This window comes from Mobula birostris, chromosome 6, assembly GCF_030028105.1.
Source record: "Mobula birostris isolate sMobBir1 chromosome 6, sMobBir1.hap1, whole genome shotgun sequence".
In the NCBI taxonomy this organism is placed as follows: domain Eukaryota; kingdom Metazoa; phylum Chordata; class Chondrichthyes; order Myliobatiformes; family Myliobatidae; genus Mobula; species Mobula birostris.
The window spans coordinates 13,119,942-13,142,947 of record NC_092375.1 but is presented as its reverse complement, the minus strand read 5'-3'; positions in this window follow the sequence as shown (position 1 = coordinate 13,142,947).

Here is a 23,006-nt window from a genome sequence, read left to right as displayed (position 1 = left end):
GTACTGTGCAAAAGTCTCAGGCACCCCAGCTATACATATATATATATGATGCTTAAGACATTTGCACAGTACTACATTTCTTGTACATAGATTGTTTATTATGCATTGCAATGTACTTCTGCCACAAAACAACATATGTCAGAACATATGCCAGTGATATTAAACCTGATTCTGAGGTAGGAGATATGTCTAAATTTGTATTTTGATCAAAATACCCAGTGCTAATAGATTGAGCACAACTTTGTGTGGCTTTGCTCTGCCTTAACTGTTGCACAGATTCATGTTGGGCTTGACAAAGTGCTGAGAACCCATGGAGACAGACAAGCCTGGGTCTGAAATGGATGTGTAAAGAAATCTCTGTGCATTTGTTCAATATCAGAAAAAGGCCATGGGAAATCTCAGAGACCTGCTTACATTGATTTCATCGAATGCTATCATGGGGAAAATAACAGTCCACTGAAGGGAAACGAGAAGGGTGTCAGAGCCAGCGCTTGGCTGCAATAAAATCTCTGTACATTTGCCAGTGGCTGAGCTTAGTGTTACACGGTGTGTTACTTTTCACTATCAGCCTCTGTACACGGTGTGTCTTCATATCTGTCTGGTGCCAGTGTGTGCCACTTGGACAGCACAGCCAACACTGGGGAAGCAGCGAGCCCAGATCCTTTCACTTCTGCCAACTCTGGAGTGACAAACAATCTGCTGGTCAAGAAGAATCGGAGTGGGGGAGGGCTAGAAAGGAATTGACAGTGCTTCAAAGTCAAACCTATTGTCATATGCACAAGTTCAAAGCTTGAGATTCAAAATCCACGGCCTCCTCTGCTGCCGAGATAAGGCCACCACATGTTGGAGAAGAAACACCTTTCCCCCATTCCTGTTTCCCTCTCTTACTTTATCTCCTTACTTGTACATCTCTTCACTCTGCTGCTCCTCCTCCTTCCCTTTCTTACATGGCCTTCTGTCCTCTCATATCAGATGCCCTCTTCTTCAGCCCTTTATTTCTTTCACCAATCAACCCCCCGCCCCTCCCCCTCTCCTGGCTTCACCTATCATCTACCACCTTGCACTTTTTTCTCCCCTCCTCACACCTTCTTACTCTGACTTTTCCTCTTTCTTCCCTTCATGATGAAGGGTCTCAGCATGAAACGTCAACTGTTTACTCTTTGCCACAGATGCTGCCCGGTCTGCTGAGTTCTTCCAGCATATTGTGTGTGTGTGTAGCTTTGGATTTCCAGCATCTGCAAATTTTCCTGTGTTATCAAAATTCAGATTCAGATTCAGATTTATTTATCACATGTACATCGAAGCAGTCAGTGAAATGCTTCATTTGCATGAACAACCAATTGGATAGGTACATGGATGGTAGGGGGTTATGGAGGGCTAGGGGCCCGGTGCAGGTTGATGGGATTAGCAGTTTAAATGGTTCTGCACAGACTAGATGGGCTGAACAGTCTGTCTCTGTGCTGTATTTTTCTATGTTTCTATGACTCTATGACACACCCAATGGTAAGCTGGGGGCAGCCCACACATGTCACCACATATTCTGGCACCAACTTAAGATACCTGCCATGCTCGGTAGGGCAACAAAGAATTCAACAAAACAGAACGTACCAAGCGACAAAGTAACCACAGCAATACAAGCCCCATTCCTCCTTCCCACTAACACACACATACACACACCCTCAATCCCCAGGACAGGCCACGGCTTACTTGTATCTATAGATGAACCTTTCAGACCAGCACAGGATAATGGCAGGTCTCAATGCACCTGAAAGTCAGTTATTTGAGTCTATTAGAGTTATTTAATGACAACTTTTATCATTAAGCTGTCACTGTGTTTTTCATGATGCTTGTTATGTGAATATAGTTTCCTTATGCTTCTCGTTCTTAAATGATTGGTTTTTGATTGCGACCCACACGGGTTTCCTGTGTCTTATATTCTATTTAAAGTTATTCTGGAGCAGCACTCATTGCTGAGCCCTGTGTGAACTCCCATTTTGTGTGCTCAAGTCCCGAGTGAGTGAGCCCTTGTTTTGATTAATCCACGTATTACTCCTGAATAAATCTTCATCATTAATTTCTACTCTCACAGCCTGAGTTTACTCCACACCTGAGTCTGCTCTTCTGGAGATTGTTACAGAAAGATCTTTAGGTTAGCGTTCTTTGTCACATGTACATCGACAAATAGGGGCACTTAAGAAATTCCTAGATAGGCACGTGGACGACAGATAAAATGGAATGCAGTACATCCGGGGGGGGGGGGGTCGAAGGGCCTGCACTCTGCTGTAATGTGCTATGTTCTATAAAACGTGTTGTTTGTGTCAACGACCAACACAGTCTGAGATGGGCTGGGGGCATCCTGCAAGTGTCGCCATAATTCCAGCAGCAACACAGCATGCCCACAGCTTACTAACCCTAACCCCTATGTCTTTGGAATGTGGGAGGAAACTGGAGTCCCCGAGGAAACACACACAGTCACAGGGAGAATTTACAAACTCCTTACAAACAGCGGCGTATATAAAATTCTATACCTTGGGCAGTGAACAATGTGATGCCGATATTGAGTACAGAATAGGGCTGGTCATCATTTTAAGGCTCTGGTCTGCAATGCAACATTTCCACTGGCTATTTTGTTATAAATGATTGAAACCCATTGTGAACCTGTTAGTAATCTACTACACTGAGTACTGTAGCACATTCTTGTCCGAATGACTGGAACCTAATTGAACAAAGCATAATAGCTTCAACCTCTGACCATGTCTTATAGTGAGACTGTGTTAAATGTTACTGCTACAGACTCATAAACAGATTTAATTGTAGATTGTGCTCTACCGTAGTGTAATTCTTTGCATTCTCAGAAGCTCATTGAGAGAGTGGGATGGCTGGTGAGAGGAGATTGAACAGAAGTGAAGCTGCCATGACCTAGGAGAGAAGTGTTGGAAGACAAGAGACAGGAAAGGTCTTGGCCTGAAACATCGACTGTTTAGTCCTCGCCATAAATGACCTGCTGAGTTCCTCCAGCATTTTGTTTGTGTTAGCCTGGATTTCTAGCATCTGCTGAATTGCTTGTATTTAAGACTGGAGATACCAGAGATACAGTACATTGACTGTCCAGTGCTACCACAGCAATGACTCTCACCGTGAGTGCCACAGAAAGAGTGATGGCAATCATTTGAGTGGAGACAGATAAGAAATTGCAGATTTATCTTCTGTATCTTAGAAAGAAGAACATAGAACATAGAACAGTAGAGCACAATACAGGCCCTTCGGCCCACAATGTTGTGCTGACCCTTAAACCCTGCCTCCCATATAACCCCCCACCTTAAATTCCTCCATATACCTGTCTAGTAGTCCCTTAAATTTCACTAGCGTATCTGCCTCCACCACTGACTCAGGCAGTGTATTCCATGCACCAACCACTCTCTGAGTAAAAAGATGTACTTCCCCATCAATCCACTGTTCCTTTAACAAAGTCAAAGGTCCCCTCACTCTATGACTAAATACAAGTTCAAACAGACTAAAGCCCAGTGATTCCTGTACCGACTCTCTTACTGTGAACAAAAGGAAATGTATTCCCTCATCCCAGTCTTTTCCATTTTCAACACAGTATGTCTTAATCATTGCTTACAGTAATTTCTGCCCCCAACCCCCTCTCTTTTTCTATTCCCCATTCTGGCTCCTCTCTTACCCCTTCTCCTCTCCTCACCCGCCCATCACCTCCCATCGGTTCCCCGCCTCCTTTCCTTTCTCCCATGGTCCACTCTCCTCTCCAAGCAGATTCCTTCTTCTTCAGCCCTTTACCTCATCTGCCTATCACCTCCCAGCTATTTATTTCATTCCCCGCTCTCTCACCCACTCACTTCCTCCTCACCTGGTGTCACACATCACCTGCCAGCTTGTACTCCTCCTCGTCCCCCCCAACTTTTTTATTCTGGCTTCCTGCCCCTTCCTTTCCAGTGTTGATGAAGGGTCTTGGCCTGAAACATTTACTGTTCATTCCTTTCCATCGATGCTGCCTGACCTGCTGAGTTCCTCCAGCATTTTGAACCTATTACTGCCACAGCACTGAATCTCACCATGAGTCCTGTGGAAACAGTAATGGTACTGACAGTAGTGGAGAGGGATAAGGAAATAACTGAGGTGTTAAACAGATAGCATATCCGTCTTCATTGCAAGACACACGTAAATGATGTTGTCCATATTCTAAGGCAGAGATAGATATCTACTACTTAAGATGCACTGAGAGTGAAAGTTTACCATGGGTAAAACAAGAAGAATTGAAGTTACTGTCAGATCAATCATCATCTTTTCCAACAGCACGACAGAGGAGATTAAACAAAAGTGAAGTCAAGTGGTCAACTGGTTCTTAAGTTGTAGATTTGTATACTTAGCACTGAAACAGCCTTTTGACCCAAACAGTTTACGCTCCACGTATGTCACTATCCTCTCTATTTTGTCTAAACCTATCGACTCCTCCTACTTAACTTTGTCTCCCATGCATTTACCTGGCTTCCCCTCAAATTCATCTGAACTGTCAATCTCCAAATAATGATGGTTCCAATGGTCAGCATGGCTGAGTTGGGCTGAAGGGCCTGTTTCCATGATGTATTACTCTGGGACTTAGTGAACACCTCACTAAATTTGAGAATGACAATATCAAGGACTGCTCGAACATAAGCACAAATTATTTTCCCCTTCCTCACCCCATAAAATTATAAGCTTTCTCTTTTTAATGTAAAGAGTCCCGGTCTATGTCAGTCTCTGCTGTTCTTTTGGATTCATTAGCTGCATGGAGAGGGGAAGCCTGATACTTGGGCAACAGTTTGCTCTCCATGTTATACTGGCTGGCTTGCATATTGGCTTGTGTATCACGTAGGCAGCTGGGATGCAGCATCCATGGTTGACTCTGACCATGGGTCTCATCTGGCCTATCACTTTTTTTATCAGTTTTCTCCCTGTGTCCCTATTACACTTATATAATTGGGTGAAGAGAGCTCTGTGCAGTGTGCGAAACGACGTTCAAAACCAGTTCAACAGAACTATGTTTTTCCATTCCATCTCTCTGGATCTAAATGCCTGGTTTGTTTTCCTTCAGACCTTATTAGCCTCTGTCATTATCTTCAATGATTTGTGATTCTACTCTGTGAGGTTTCTCTGTTCCCCTTTTCCATTCGGTTTCAAAGGTAAATTTAATGTCAGAGAAATGTATACCATATACATCGTGAAATTCTTTTCCTTCGCAACCAACCACGAAAACAGAGGAGTGTCCCAAAGAATGAATGACAGTTAAATGTTAGAACCCCAAAACGCCCCCCCCAAGCTTCCCCCTCCCATGTGTAACTGGCAACAAAGCAACGATCACCCCTTCCCCACTAGCAGAAAAAAAGCATCAGCACCTCCCACCGAGCACTCAAACATGCAGCAAAGCATCAATAAACACATAGACTTACAGTACCCAAAGGCTACTTGTTTACCCAGTAATTCGACATACCACAGGCTCTCGCTCTCTCTCTCACTCTCCCTCTCTCTCTCTAATAAGAGAAAAAGAGGTGTCTCCGTTTCACAGCGAGAGGGGAGACATAACAAACAACTTGTTGATTTAAATGATGTTAAAAGTCTGTTGCATCATTTTTTCTGAGCTCTGTGCCCAAAGAATTCGGGTCTCTGGGCACACAACCAGCAGCCAGCTCGCAGCTTTCAATCTTCCATCTCCCACGACACACCAGACGGTGGCACTGACCTCGAGTCCGCCCTCCTCCAGAGCCATGAAATCCCAAAACCCTGAAGGTGTGCTAGTCTTCTAGGCCGTGTCCTTGGTACATCAAAAAGTGACCAGTCGTGAGACCCCGAGAGCGGGTCCCATTCCCACAAAGGACCAAAGTCAGCATGTAACTCCAGGTCAGGGTCTTCAAAAGAACCCCAAAATGGAAAAATAGAGATATTAAAGATAGAAATAGATCTGTTTCTGAAGATGCAAGCAAACGAGTTAGGCACCATTGTCTCCTAAGTTTCCAAGGAGAATATAGTCATAGTCATACTTTATTGATCCCGGGGGAAATTGGTTTTTGTTACAGTTGCACCACAAATAATTAAATATTAATAAAACCATAAATAATTAAATAGTAATATTTAAATTATGCCAGGAAATAAGTCCATGACCAGCCTATTGGATCAGGGTGTCTGACCCTCCAAGGGAGGAGTTGTAAAGTTTGATGACCACAGGCAGGAATGACTTCCTATGATGCTCTGTGTTGCATCTTGGTGGAATGAGTCTCTGGCTGAATGTACTCCTGTGCCCAACCAGTACATTATGTAGTGCATGGGAGACATTGTCCAAGATGGCATGCAACTTGGACAGCATCCTCTTTTCAGACACCACCATCAGAGAGTCCAGTACCATCCCCACAACATCACTGGCCTTACGAATGAGTTTGTTAATTCTGTTGGTGTCTGCTACCCTCAGCCTGCTGCCCCAGCACACAACAGCAAACACGATAGCACTGGCTACCACAGACTCGTAGAACATCCTCAGCGTTGTCCGGCAGATGTTAAAGGACCTCAGTCTCCTCAGGAAATAGAGATGGCTCTGACCCTTCTTGTAGACAGCCTCAGTGTTCTTTGACCAGTCCAGTTTATTGTCAATTCGTATCCCCAGGTATTTGTAATCCTCCACCATGTCCACACTGACTCCCTTGATGGAAACAGGGGTCACCGGTACCTTAGCTCTCCTCAGGTCCACCACCAGCTCCTTAGTCTTTTTCACATTAAGCTGCAGATAATTCTGCTCACACCATGTGACAAAGTTTCCTACCGTAGCCCTGTACTCAGCCTCATCTCCCTTGCTAATGCATCCAACTATGGCAGAGTCATCAGAAAACTTCTGAAGATGACAAGACTCTGTGCAGTAGTTGAAGTAGTTATGCCGGAAATCCAGAATAACACACACAGTCACCATCTTTCGCTTCTCCCCCGCCAATCCCCTTCACCCCTTTAGGCTGGCCATCTTCCCCTCGCACTGTCAGTCCTGATGCAGGGAGCCGACGTGAAATGATGACTACATCTGCCTCCACGGATGCTGCCCAGCTTACTGAGTTTAACCAGCAGCTTATTTTCTTTCACCATCTCTATAAGAGATGCTCAAACTCCCTGGACGATCCTGTTTCCTCTGACTTTTATCTGTTTATTGATTTATTAAGACACAGCACGGAACAGGCCTTACTAGCACTTCAAGCCATGCTGCCCAGCAATCCCCCGATTTAACCCTAGCCTAATCACCGGAAATTCACAATGACCAATTAACCTACCAACCGGTACATCTTTGGACGAGCACGCAGTCATGGGGAGAACACACAAACTCCTTACAGGCAGTGGCGGGAATTGAACCTGGGTCACCTGTACTGTAAGGCATTGTGCTACAAACGGCAGAAGGAGAAGATGGTGGAGCGATGCAGCTCGCAGCGGCCACTCCGGTGGTGATGTCTGTTATTTGTCAAGTAGGGTGCCATGCACAATCCCGACTTGATGGGACGTGAGAGCACGGAGGAACATCTGGTGAAACTTCTGAAATGCCTGCTTCGCTGCTGCTGCTACTGTGTGATCCAGAATCTCCGGCGGAGAAGGCCCCGAGTCCTCGGCTTTGCTTGTTGCTCAGTGACCGGGGCGGGGTCAAAGCGCTCGGCAGAGGATGGTACTTGGAGACGCTGTGTCGAAGGGCTGGTTGGAGGCTGAAAGTTTTCGGAAGGACTCAGAATGCACTGTGGTCGGGTGCTTCCAATGGTGCTGCATCGGCAAGTTTGCAGCGCTTGGAGGTTCATGGCAGGGAGAGTTTCTCCCTTCTGCCGTCTGCGTGAGATGATGGGGCTATTGGAACTTTGAGACTTTTTTTACTGTGCCCATGGTCTGCTCTTTATCAAATTACGGTATTGCTTTGCACTGTTGTAACTATATGTTATAGTTGTGTTGTTTTGTCAGTTTTAGTCTTGGTTTCTTGTGATATCATTCTGGAGGAACGTTGTGTCATTTTTTAATGCGTGCATTTCTAAATGACAATAAACAAGGACTGAGTGTCTTCATAATCTAATCTAATCTCATCTAACCACTACGCTACCATGCCACCCCAAAGACTTGTGTGTTTCATTGTAAAGTTGGTAGGTTGATTGGTTACTCTAAGTTGTTCTGAATGTAGGGAAGTGATGGTGGACATGTGGAAAGCAATAGGTCACAGAGAAATAATTGGGTGAACAGACTGCTCTGGTAATGGATCAAGAGCAAAGTAATGCATGTGTGATAGTGGACTTCACTGATAGAAACGCAATACTGTTACAGTCCATTCCATTCAATTATTGGGGCAGAGATGTAGCACAGCAATTAGCATGTAACCTGTTGCACCAGAGGTCCCAACACACTAGACAACTGCTACACTACGATAAGCGAAGCCTATCGTTCCTTCCCAAGTCAGCTCGTTTGACTGTACTGCTATCTCCTGCATACATCAGAGCCTAAAGACCAAGGCTCCAGGGATCAAGACAACTAAGAGGAGGTCGCAGGAGGCTAAGGAACGGTTACAGGATTGTCTTGAGTTAGTGGACTGTACTGTGTTCAAGCACATCTGTGGACCTGATGACTACATTTTCAGACTTTGTTAAAACCACTGTGGGTGAGTGTGTCCCCACGAAATCACTTAGGGTTTTCCCCAATCAGGAGCCCTGGATGAGCAAAGAAATCTAGACCCCGCTGAGAGCCAGATCAGAGACATTCAGGTCTGGAGTTCGAGAATGCTACAAGAGGTGCAGGCACGGTCTCAGGAAAGCCATCTTTTGGGCGAAGTGGAAATTCTGGACTGGACTGGAATGAACGAGGGATGCTCAACAGCTGTGGGACGTCTTAAATGTTATAACCTCTTACAAAGCTAAATCTTGCAACATAGGGGACAGCAGTGCTTTACTTCCAGATGAGTTCAATGCCTTCTATGCTTGCTTTGACCACCAGAACATGGTGGAGAAACCATCGCGCACTCCCATGTTCCCGATGATCCTTTGGTCTCAGTATCTGAAGATGACGTGCAGACTGCCTTCAAGAGAGTGAATCCAAAGAAGGCATCTGGTCCAGATGGAGTACCTGGCTGAGTATTGAAGTCCTGTGCTGACCTACTGGTTGGTGTATTCTTGGATATCCTCAACCTCTTGATCCGGCAGTGTGTGGTATTCACCTGCTTCAAACAGGCTTCAATCAGACTAGTGCCCAAACAAAGTGTTGTAACCTGTCTAAATGACTATCACCCAGTGGCACTTGCATCCACAGTGATGAAGTGTTTTGAGAGGCTGGTGTTGAAGCATATCAGCTCCTAGATGAATGGTGACTTGGATCTGTTCCAATTCGCCTACCAAAGCAACGGGTCTGCAGCAGATGCTATCTTGTTGGCTCTTCACACAACCCTGGAACTTCTGGACAGCAAAGGTGTATATATCAGGATGCTTTTTATCGACTACAGCTCAGCGCTTAACACCATCATTCCCTCAAAATTAATCAGTAAACTCCAAGACCTGGGCATCAATAACCACTTGTGCAATTGGATCCTGGATTTCTTCACTTGTAGACCCTAGTCAGTTCAGATTGGCAAAAACATCTCTCCACAATCTCCATTAGCACAGAAGCACCACAGGGCTATGTACTTAGCCCCCTGCTATACTTGCTTTACACCTATGACTGTGTGGCCAAGTACAGCTTCAACACTATATACAAGTTTGCTGACGACACCACTGTTGTGAGCTATATCAAAGGGGATAATGAATCAGCATACAGGAGGGAAATTGAAGACTTGGCTGAATGGTGTAATAACAATAACTTCTCACTCAATGTCTGTAAGACCAAGGAACTGATTGTAGAGCTCTTTTCACACTGATGCCATCAGGTAGAAAGTACTGGTGCCTCAGGAGTCACACCATCAAGTTCAAGAACAGTTATTACCCCTCATCCATCAGGATCTTGAACAAAAGTGGATAGCTACACTCATTTAAAGACTCTGTTATATTCTTATTTCATGCTCATTATTTAGAACATAGAACATAGAATAGTACAGCACAGTACAGGCCCTTTGGCCCACAATGTTGTGCCGACCCTTAAATTCCTCCATATACCTGTCTAGTAGTCTCTTAAACTTCACTAGTGTATCTGCCTCCACCACTGACTCAGGCAGTGTATTCCACGCACCAACCACTCTCTGAGTAAAAAACCTTCCTCTAATATCCCCCTTGAACTTCCCACCCCTTACCTTAAAGCCATGTCCTCTTGTATTGAGCAGTGGTGCCCTGGGGAAGAGGCACTGGCTATCCACTCTATCTATTCCTCTGATTATCTTGTACACCTCTATCATGTCTCCTCTCATCCTCCTTCTCTCCAAAGAGTAAAGCCCTAGCTCCCTTAATCTCTGATCATAATGCATACTTTCTAAACCAGGCAGCATCCTGGTAAATCTCCTCTGTACCCTTTCCAATGCTTCCACATCCTTCCTATAGTGAGGTGACCAGAACTGGACACAATACTCCAAGTGTGGCCTAACCAGAGTTTTATAGAGCTGCATCATTACATCGCGACTCTTAAACTCTATCCCTCGACTTATGAAAGCTAACACCACATAAACTTTCTTAACTACCCTATCCACCTGTGAGGCAAATTTCAGGGATCTGTGGACATGTACCCCGAGATCCCTCTGCTCTTCCACACTACCAAGTATCCTGCCATTTACTTTGTACTCTGCCTTGGAGTTTGTCCTTCCAAAGTGTACCACCTCACACTTCTCCGGGTTGAACTCCATCTGCCACTTCTCAGCCCACTTCTGCATCCTATCAATGTCTCTCTGCAATCTTTGACAATCCTCTACACTATCTACAACACCACCAACCTTTGTGTCGTCTGCAAACTTGCCAACCCGGCCTTCTACCCCCACATCCAGGTCGTTAATAAAAATCATGAAAAGTAGAGGTCCCAGAACAGATCCTTGTGGGACACCACTAGTCACAATGCTCCAATCTGAATATACTCCCTCCACCACCACCCCCTGCCTTCTGCAGGCAAGCCAATTCTGAATCCACCTGGCCAAACTTCCCTGGATCCCATGCCTTCTAACTTTCTGAAAAAGCCTACCGTGTGGAACCTTGTCAAATGCCTTACTAAAATCCATATAGATCACATCCACTGCACTACCCTCATCTATATGCCTGGTCACCTCCTCAAAGAACTCTATCAGGCTTGTTAGACACGATCTGCCCTTCACAAAGCCATGCTGACTGTCCCTGATCAGACCATGATTCTCTAAATGCCCATAGATCCTATCTCTAAGAATCTTTTCCAACAGCTTTCCCACCACAGACGTAAGGCTCACCGGTCTATAATTACCCGGACTATCCCTACTACCTTTTTTGAACAAGGGAACAACATTCGCCTCCCTCCAATCCTCTGGTACCATTCCCGTGGACAACAAGAACATAAAGATCCTAGCCAGAGGCTCAGCAATCTCTTCTCTCGCCTCGTGGAGCAGCCGGGGGAATATTCTGTCAGGCCCCGGGGACTTATCTGTCCTAATGTATTTTAACAACTCCAACACCTCCTCTCCCTTAATATCGGCATGCTCCAGAACATCAACCTCACTCATATTGTCCTCACCATCATCAAGTTCCCTCTCATTGGTGAATACCGAAGAGAAGTATTCATTGAGGACCTCGCTCACTTCCACAGCCTCCAGGCACATCTTCCCACCTTTATCTCTAATTGGTCCTACCTTCACTCCTGTCATCCTTTTGTTCTTCACATAATCGAAGAATGCCTTGGGGTTTTCCTTTACCCTACTCGCCAAGGCCTTCTCATGCCCCCTTCTTGCTCATCTCAGCCCCTTTTTAAGCTCCTTTCTTGCTTCCCTATATTCCTCAATAGACTCATCTGATCCTTGCTTCCTAAACATCATGTATGCTGCCTTCTTCCTCCTGACTAGATTTTCCACCTCACTTGTCACCCATGGTTCCTTCACACAACCATTCTTTATCTTCCTCACCGGGACAAATTTATCCCTTACATCCTGCAAGAGATCTCTAAACATCGACCATATGTCCATAGTACATTTCCCTGCAAAAACATCATCCCAATTCACACCTGCAAGTTCTAGCCTTATAGCCTCATAATTTGCCTTTCCCCAATTAAAAATTTTCTTGTCCTCTTTGATTCTATCCTTTCCCATGATAATTATAAAGGCCAGGGAGTGGTGGTCACTGTCCCCCAGATGCTCACCCACTGAGAGATCTGTGACCTGACCCGGTTCATTACCTAGTACTAGATCTAGTATGGCATTCCCCCTGGTCGGCCTGTCCACATACTGTGACAGGAATCCATCCTGGACACACTTAACAAATTCTGCCCCATCTAAACCCTTGGAACTAATCAGGTGCCAGTCAATATTAGGGAAGTTAAAGTCACCCATGATAACAACCCTGTTATTTTTGCACCTTTCCAAAATCTGCCTCCCAATCTGCTCCTTTGTATCTCTGCTGCTACCAGGGGGCCTATAGAATACCCCCAGTAGAGTAACTGTTCCCTTCCTGTTCCTGACTTCCACCCATATTGACTCAAAAGAGGATCCTGCTACATTACCCACCCTTTCTGTAGCTGTAATAGTATCCCTGACCAGTAATGCCACCCCTCCTCCCCTTTTTCCTCCCTCTCTATCCCTTTTAAAGCACTGAAATCCAGGAATATTGAGATTCCTGCCCTGGTGCCAGCCAAGTCTCTGTAATGGCCACTACATCATAATTCCATGTATGTATCCAAGCTCTCAGTTCATCACCTTTGTTCCTGATGCTTCTTGCATTGAGATACACACATTTCAGCCCTTCTACCTTACTGTCTTTACACTGTTTATTCTGCTTCTCTTTCCTCAAAGCCTCTCTGTATGTTAGATCTGGCTTTACTCCATGCACTTCTTTCACTGCTGTATCGCTCTGGGTCCCATCCCCCTCGCAAGTTAGTTTAAACTCTCCCGAACCATGCTAGCAAACCTACCTGCAAGGATATTGCTCCCCCTCAAGTTCAGGTGCAACCCATCCAATCTGTACAGGTCCCACCTTCCCCAGAAGAGATCTCAATGATCTAAAAATCTAAAACCCTGCTCCCTGCACCAACTCCTCAGCCGCGCATTCAACTGCCATCTCCTCCAATTCTTACCATCTCTGTCACGTAGCACTGGCAGCAATCCTGTTCTTCAGCCTTCTGCCTAATTCCTGAAACTCACACTTCAGGACCTCATCCCTCTTCCTGTCTATGTCGTTGGTCCCAACATGTATCACGACTTCTGGTTGCTTTCTCTCTCGTACCAGGATGTCGTGCCCCCGGTCAGAGACATCCCGGACCCTGGCACCTGGGAGGCAACAAACCATGCGGGTGTCCTTCTCACGTCCACCAAATCTCCTGTCTGCTCCCCTGACTATAGAGTCTCCAATGACGACAGCTCTCCTCTTCTCCGTCCCACCCTTCTGCACCACAGGGTCAACTCAGTGCCGAAGGCCCTGCCACCGTGGCTCACACCTGGTCGGTCGTCCCCGCCAACAGTATCCAGGACGGTAAACTTATTATTCAGGGGAATGGCTACAGGGGTGCTCTGCCCTACCTGTCTGCTCACCTTCGCTTTCCCCCCTCTGACTGTCACCCAACGACCTGCTTCCGACAGCCTAGGTGTGACTACCTCCCTGTAGCTCTCATCTATGACTGCCTCATTCTCCCTTATGAGTCGAAGGTCATCCAGCTGCTGCTCCAGATTCCTTACACGGTCTTCCAGATCGCCCAGCCGTATGCACTTCTGGCAGATGTGACTCTGCGGAAGAGGGGCGTTCCCCCAAGACTGCCACATCTCACATGAGTGGCACATCACCGTCTCAGGAGGCATTGTAAAAACTAACTGCGAGCTAGCTTGCCCTCCGCCTCTTCTCGTCGAAGCCTCTCGAGTCAAAGCCTCAAAGCTCCACTCCTTCACTGGCCCACTCACGCTCTGGCCGCTTTCCATTGCTATTTATATCTGCACTTGCACATTTTGTTTACAGTTCACAGTTCCTAATGTTTACAGTTTACAGATCCTGTAAATTTTCTAAGAATGCCCACAGAGAAAACATCTCAGAGTTATATATGGTGACATGTATGTACTCTGGTAATAAGTTTTACTTTGAACTTTGAACCTTGAACTTTGAAGCATAATGTTACCAGTGATCAGGGTTCAATTCCCCCTGCTGTCTGTAAGGAGTTTCTGCATGACCTCTGGCTCCTCTACTTTATCTCTATATTCCAAACATGCACAGGTTAGGACTAATGAGTTGTGGGTATGCTATGTTGGTGCCGGAAGCATGGCGACATTTGCGGGTCTCCCCCGCACATCTTTGGATTGTGTTGATCCTTGACACAAAAGACACTTTTCTCTACATGTTTCGATCTTTTGATGTACATGTGAAAAATGAAGCAGAGATTGGTTGGTTCTTGATTAGAAAGGGCGTTAAAGGTTACAGGGAGGAGGCAGGAGAATGGGGTTAAGAGGGAAAGTTATCCAGCCAAGATCAAATTGTGGAGCAGATTTGAAGGACTAAATGGTCTAATTCTGCTCCTATGTCGTGAACGTAAAGTCTACTGGACTACCTCAATGTGTAATGAATTGATTTATATGAACAGTATGCAGGACTGTATCTCAGTACATGTGACAATAATAAGACCATAAGACCATAATACAGAGGAGCAGAATGAGGCCATTCAGCCCATCAAGTCTGCTCTGCCATTCCATCATGGCTGATCCATTTTTCCTGTCAACCCCATTCTCGTGCCATCTCTTGTAACCTTTCACACCCTGACTAATCAAGATCCTATCAACCTCCACCTTAATTACATCCAATGACCCAAATTCCACAACTGCTTGTGGCAACGAATTCTACATATTCACCACCACCTGGCTAAAGAAGTTCCCCCTTATCCCTGTTCTAAATGGACAACCCTCTATTCTAGGGCTGTGCCCACTGGTCCTAGAATTCCCCACCATTGGAAACATCCTCTCTGCTTCCACTCAATCTAGGCCTTTCAGCATTTGATAGATTTCAATGAGGTCCCCCTTCATTCTTACAAATTCCAGCGAGTACAGGCCCAGAGCCACCACTGATAGATCCTTGCTTTGTTAGTATATGAAGTGATATGGGAAGAAGGCAGAAAATTGCGGAAAAATGGATCAGCCATGATGAAATGTCGGAGCAAACTCAATGGGCCAAATTACCTAATTCTGTTCCTCTATCTTATAGTCTTATACAATAAACCTTTCATTCCTGGGATCATTTTCGAGAACCTCCTCTGAACCTTCTCCAATGTCAGCGTACCTTTTCTTATATAAGGGGCACAAAACTGCTCACAATACTCCAAATGAGGCCACATCAGTGCCTTATAAAGCCTCATAAAACTATTCCAATTCCAATACACCATGTTGTAGGAAGTTGGTCTGGAAATCCTCTACTGCACAGTTCAAGACAGAGAGGGCAGAACAACTTGAAGGCAGTAGGCGACGTGCACTCTCCACATTTTAATTATTAACCTGATGCATCCTTTACTGTGACACTGTTGTTATTCAACCTTCACAACTTCAGTAAACAGCTACTGAGGTGCGTGAGTCCACACTGACGGCAACTATCCATGGATGGTTGCCCCGTATCACACGCATGACCTGTTGGCAGAATGCAATCTTGTCATGGGGCTTGGATGGAGTAAATAAAAGAGAAATTGGTTCTGCTGGCAGGAGGTTCAATAGTCAGTTGATGCAGGTTTAATGTAATTGTCAAAAACAGAAGAAAAGAAATGAGATTTATTATCTCAGGCTCAAAGGCCAGGCCTGGCTGTGGAGAGACCAGTATCAGGATGGAGCAGATTGTACTTCTTTTTCCTGCTCTTGCAAGATATTTGAAAGATATACACTCAGTGGCACTTTATTAGATGTCTTCTCTGACTAATAAAGTGGCCACTGAGTGTACATTTGGAAGGGAGAAGAAGCCAAAATAAGTAGGTGGAGGAGGGGAAGGAGATCAAGATAGAAGGTGATAGATGAGACCAGTTGGGAGGAGGACAGGGGATGAAGTAAGAAGCTGGGAGGTGATGGTTGGAAAAGTTAAAGAGCTGAAGAAAAGTGAATCTGATGTGATCCTCATATCGACTCACCATCTCCATCTCTGTTTCTGTAATGAAGACTGGCTCATGGACTTACGGCTTCTTCCTCCTGTAGTTGATAATCAGCTTTTCGGTTTTGTTGATAGTAAATGTGGTCAACAGGTTAATGACTCTTCAACCTGTGTCCTCATTCGTGAATGTGTTGTGGACCAGTTGTCCACAGGCAGCTTCCAGCCATGAACTGTTATTTTGGCAAAAACTATAGAAAAATCCGTAAGTTGTATTATCCATCAATAAGCATAAGACCATATGACATAGGAAAAGAATTAGGCCATTTGCCCTATCAATTCTGTCCACTATTTCATCATGGCTGATCCATTTCCCTCTCAACCCCATTCTCCTGCCTTCTCCCTGTACCTATTCATGCTCTGACTTACCAAGAACCTATCAACCTCTGCCTTAAGTACACCCAATAACTTAGCCTCCACAGCCCCCTGTGACAAGGAACTTCAGACTCCCCACTGGTAGGTAGGTTAATTGGTTACTATAAACTAGTGTAGGAAAGTGCCAGAAGAATCAAAAGGGGAGCTGATGCACTTGAGAGATTAAATGGGTTAACAGGTAAATGGATGGGGACGTGCAATCAACAGGATGTTCCAGCAGCTTGCGTAAAACCAATAGACTAAATGGCCCCTTCTATGTTGCAAAAAAATTAAAGGAATGAAAATGAGAGAAGAAAGCATGTGGAATCATTCCTGCCAAGCACTGTCCCCAACTCATCGTGGGGATTTTGCCATGCAATCCATAATCCATTTTCAATCTATCTGAACCTGGTGGGAAAATGTATTTGTCAACAGAATTAAGCCTTTGTTCCACTTGACAAGGTCATTGGTCTTTCAAATGTTAACTTCTTCAGTTTCCTGTTGTTTAATATAAATGGAAATGTGCCTTTATTGTGAAGCCCATTAAAAACAGCTCACTGAACTGGTACATTAATTGTGATCATAAAATTATAATAAATGATTTGATGACAGCAGTCTTTTTGAACCATAACTCTTTGCTTTCCTGTTTCAAGTAAAAAGAAAAAAGAAATTATGTTGTGGTTGCCATAGGCTATAGTGGAGGCCATTGGGAACACTTCTGGCCACATTATAGCAGCATCCACTAATACCAAGAAATGTGTGCCCATGAACGGTCCGGCAAAATCCACATGAATCCTCTGCCGGGGCAATGCAGGCCAGACCCCAGGGATGGAGAAGTGCTGCTCCTGGCATCTCCTAGATAGCTGCTCGACCTTCTAATCTATCCAAGGCCACCAGACAAAGCTTTGAGCCAATGCTTTCATTTTGACCATGCCATGTAGCTCCTCTAAAACACTAACTTTCAGCTTGGATGGTACAACAACTCTCAATCCCCACATAAGGCAAACTCCATCAAGTTCAAGTTCATCCTGACACTCAAAAAATGGGGGAACTGGATTTGTGCTGCACATTTCAGCTATTTTGGGCCATGTAGAAATGAGACAGTTCTGAGTCTTCTCCTGTTTCCCTTTGACAGGTTACACCTGAACCCAAAGGGGACCAGTATCCTGGCGGGAAAGTTTAATAGAGCTGTTCGGGAGGGTTTAAACTAATTTGTCAGGGGGATGGGAACCACAATGATAGAGCGGAGGAAGGGGAAAACAGAAATAAATCTAAGATAGTGAGCAGTAAAGATGTCAGGAAAGACAGGCAGGTGATGGGGCAAATGTGTAGCCATTGGGATGAGTTGCAGTGCAATAAAGTTGCAGTGAAATCAAAGCGAAAAGTACCAAATACTGGTCTTAAGGTGTTATACTAAAATGCACGCAGCATAAGGAATAAGGTGATTGATCTTGCCGTACAGCTACAGATTGGCAGGTATGATATTGTGGCCATCACTGAGACCTGGGTAAAGGATGCATGTCTCTGGGAGCTGAACATCCAAGGATACACGGTGTATCGGAAGGATAGGAAGGTAGGCAGAGGGGGAGGCGTGGCTTTATTGGTAAGAAATGATATTAAATCATTAGAAAGAAGTGATATAGGATCGGAAGGTGCAGGATCTTTATGGGTTGAGCTAAGGAATAGCAGGGGTAAAAGGACCCTGATGGCAGTTATATATAGGCCTCCAAACAGCTGCAGTGATGTGGACTACAAATTACAACAGGAAATAGAAAAGGCTTGTCAGAAGGGCAGTTTTATGATAATTGTGGGGGGTTTTAACATGCGAGTGGATTGGGAAAATCAGGTCAGCACTGGATCTCAAGAGAGAGAATTTGTAGAATGTCTGCAAGATGGCTTTTTAGAACAGCTTGTTGTTGAGCCCATTAGGGGATCGTCTGTACTGGATTGGGTATTGTGTAATGAACCGGAGGTGATTAGAGAGATTGAGGTGAAGGACCCCTTAGGAGACAGTGATCATAACATGATTGAGTTCACTGTAAAATTTGAAGAAGAGAAGCCGAAATCTGATGTGTCAGAATTTCAGTGGAATAAAGGAAATTATAGTGGCATGAGAGAGGAACTGGCCAAAGTTGACTGGAAAGGGACACTGGTGGGAAGGACGGCAGAGCAGCAGTGGCTGGAGTTTATGCGAGAAGTGAGGAAGGTGCAAGACAGGTAAATTCCAAAAAAGAAGAAATTTTCGAATGGAAAAAGGATGCAACCGTGGCTGACAAGAGAAGTCAAAGCCAAAGTTAAAGCAAAGGAGAGGGCATACAAGGAAGCAAAAAATAGTGGGAAGACAGAGGATTGGGAAGTTTTCAAAAGCTTACAAAAGGAAACTAAGAAGGTCATTAAGAGGGAAAAGATTAACAATGAAAGGAAGCTAACAAATAATATCAAAGAGGATACTAAAAGCTTTTTCAAGTATATAAAGAGTAAAAGACAGGTGAAAATAGATATAGGACCAATAGAAAATGATGCTGGAGAAATTGTAATGGGAGATAAGGAGATGGCGGAGGAACTGAACGAGTATTTTGCATCAGTCTTCACTGAGGAAGACATCAGCAGTATACCGGACACTAAGGGTGTCAAGGAAGAGGCGTGTGCGCAGTCACAATTACGACAGAGAAAGTACTCAGGAAGCTGAATAGTCTAAAGGTTGATAAATCTCCCAGACCAGATGGAATGCACCCTCATGTTCTGAAGGAAGTAGCTGTGGAGATTGCGGAGGCATTAACAATGATCTTTCAAAAGTCGATCGATTCTGGCATGGTTCTGGAGGACTGGAAGATTGCAAATGTCACTCCGCTATTTAAGAAGGAGGCAAGGAAGCAAAAAGAAAATTATAGACCTGTTAGCTTGACATCGGTGGTTGGGAAGTTGTTGGAGTCGATTGTCAAGGATGAGGTTACAGAGTACCTGGAGGCATATGACAAGATAGGCAGAAATCAGCATGGATTCTTTAAAGGAAAATCCTGCCTGACAAACCTATTACAATTTTTTGAGGAAATTACCCGTAGGCTAGACAAGGGAGATGCAGTGGATGTTGTATATTTGGATTTTCAGAAGGCCTTTGACAAGGTGCCACACATGAGGCTACTTAACAAGATAAGAACCCATGGAATTATGGGAAAGATAGAGCGTTGGCTGATTGGCAGGAAACAGAGAGTGGGAATAAAGGGATCCTATTCTGGTGGGCTGTTGGTTACCAGTGGTGTTCCACAGGGGACCGTGTTGGGGCCACTTCTTTCTACGTTGTACATCAACGATTTGGATTATGGAATAGATGGCTTTGTGGTTAAGTTTGCTGATGATACGAAGATAGGTGGAGGAGCTGGTAGTGCTGAGGAAACTGAGAGTCTGCAGAGAGACTTGGATAGATTGGAAGAATGGGCAAAGAACTGGCAAATGAAATACAATGTTGGACAGTGTATGGTTATGCACTTTGGCAGAAGAAATAAACGGGCAGACTATTATTTAAATGGGGAGAGAATTCAAAGATCTGAGATGCAATGGGACTTGGGAGTCCTCGTACAGGATACCCTTAAGGTTAACCTCCAGATTGAGTCGGTGGTGAAGAAGGTGAATGTAATGTTGGCATTCATTTCTAGAGGAGTAGAGTATAGGAGCAGGGATGTGATGTCATAGTCATAGTCATAGTCATAGTCATACTTTATTGATCCTGGGGGAAATTGGTTTTCATTACAGTTGCACCATAAATAATTAAATAGTAACAAAACCATAAATAGTTAAATAGTAATATGTAAATTATGCCAGGAAATAGGTCTAGGACCGGCCTATTGGCTCAGGGTGTCTGACCCTCCAAGGGAGGAGTTGTAAAGTTTGATGGACACAGGCAGGAATGACTTCCTGTTACACTCTGTGTTGTATCTCGGTGGAATGAGTCTCTGGCTGAATGTAGTCCTGTGCCCAACCAGTATATTATGTAGTGGATGGGAGACATTGTCCAAGATGGCATGCAACTTGGACAGCATCCTCTTTTCAGACACCACCGTGAGAGAGTCCAGTTCCATCCCCACAACATCACTGGCCTTACGAATGAGTTTGTTGATTCTGTGGTGTCTGCTACCCTCAGCCTGCTGCCCCAGCACACAACAGCAAACATGATAGCACTGGCCACCACAGACTCATAGAACATCCTCAGCATCATCCGGCAAATGTTAAAGGACCTCAGTCTCCTCAGGAAATAGAGACGGCTCTGACCCTTCTTGTAGACAGCCTCAGTGTTCTTTGATCAGTCCAGTGTATTGTCAATTCATATCCCCAGGTATTTGTAATCCTCCACCATGTCCTCACTGACCCCCTGGATGGAAACAGGGGTCACCAGTACCTTAGCTTTCCTCAGGTCTACCACCAGCTCCTTTGTCTTTTTCACATTAAGCTGCAGATAATTCTGCTCACACCATGTGACAAAGTTTCCTACCGTAGCCCTGTACTCAGCCTCATCTCCCTTGTTGATGCATCCAACTGTGGCAGAGTCATCAGAAAACTTCTGAAGATGACAAGACTCTGTGCAGTAGTTGAAGCTCTACTGCAGATGTTGAGGCTCTGTAAGGCACTGGTGAGACCTCACTTGGAGTACTGTGGGCAGTTTTGATCTCCTTATTTAAGAAAGGATATGCTGACGTTGGAGAGGGTACAGAGAAGATTCACTAGAATGATTCCGGGAATGAGAGGGTTAACATTTGAGGAACGTTTGTCCGCTCTTAGCCCATATTCCTTGGAGTTTAGAAGAATGAGGGGGAAGCTCATAGAAACATTTTGAATGTTGAAAGGCATGGACAGAGTGGATGTGGCAAAGTTATTTCCCATGATGGGGGAGTCTAGTACGAGAGGGCACGACTTTTGGATTGAAGGGCGCCCATTCAGAACAGAGATGCGAAGAAATTTTTTTAGCCAGAGGGTGGTGAATCTATGGAATTTGTTGCCACGGGCGGCAGTGGAGGCCAAGTCATTGGGTGTATTTAAGGCAGAGATTGATAGGTATCTGAGTAGCCGGGGCATCAAAGGTTATGGTGAGAAGGCGGGGGAGTGGGACTAAATGGGAGAATGGGTCAGCTCATGATAAAATGGCGGAGCAGACTCGATGGGCCGAATGGCTGACCTCTGCTCCTTTGTCTTTGACTTATGATACATTTCTGCCATAATTAGGAAACTTTTGATTTGCATTAGGAAAAATACTTCAAGAGGAGTATCTTCTTTTGTAAATGTTTCATGTGTTTCCCTTTCCAAGAGTAAGCTGGACAATTCATCAGCATTTCCATGATTAGTCAAACCACAAACCAGACTTAAGGGCTTTCTATCAATCTGTATATAACCTTTGTCTGCAGTGGTAAGGTAGCATGATGCAAGGGCTATAGGGTGTTCACTTCCATCACTCATAAATAAGACATGACCGTACCAATATTATAAGGCAAAGCATCACAGGCAAGTTTCACTGGATGGTGTAGTTCATAATGTGTGAATATAGTGTCTGATGTCACCATTTCCTTTGTCTTTTGGAAAGGCACCTCAGACTGCTTTGTCCATTGCCATTTCTTCCCAATTTGTAGTAATGAGTTGAAGGGATGGAGCACAGTAGCAAGTTTTGGTAGGAACATGTTATAGTAATTGCCAAATTCTAAGAAGGGCTGCAACTGTGACATGTCCTTTGGCCTTGGGGAATCCACCACTGCTTGAATTTTCTAAGCACACTTGTGTAATCCTAATCAGCACACTTTCTCAGTGCTCAGTATGTGATGCTTGGTTTAAAGTAGTCACACTTGTTGCATCGTGTTCTGAGCCCATAACCTTCTGATCTTCTTAACTCTGTCTTGAGATTTTGGAAGCGTTCCTTGTCATCCTCACCGGTAACAATGATGTCATCCAGGGTAACACTGAGTGCCTGGACAGACTTGCAAGACCTAGTTCATAGCTTTTTGCCAGAGTGCAAGTGCAGATGCTACTCCAAAAATAAGCCTATCGAGATAAAGCCCTTTGTGAGTGCTTATGATGAAAAGCACTTTGAAATCTTCTTCCATCTCTATCTGTAGGTAGGCCCCAGCTAAGTCCACTTTGCTGAAGTGTTTTCCTCCAGAAAGGTTTGCAAAGTTATCCCCTATTTTGTTGTGTGTTGCTCTATTTTGGACAGAAGGTATTGATCTACTTTCAGTACTGGGTTGATGGTGACCTTAGAATCGTCACAGATCCTGACAGACCTATTCTTCTTGGCTACTGTGATGACTGGCATTGCCCATGGGCTCCATTCAACCTTGGAAAGAACTCCTTCAGCCTCCAGGCGATCTTCCTCACTGACTACCTTATCACAGATGGTATAAAGAACTGGACAGGCTTTGTAAAACTTAGGTGTGACATTTTCAT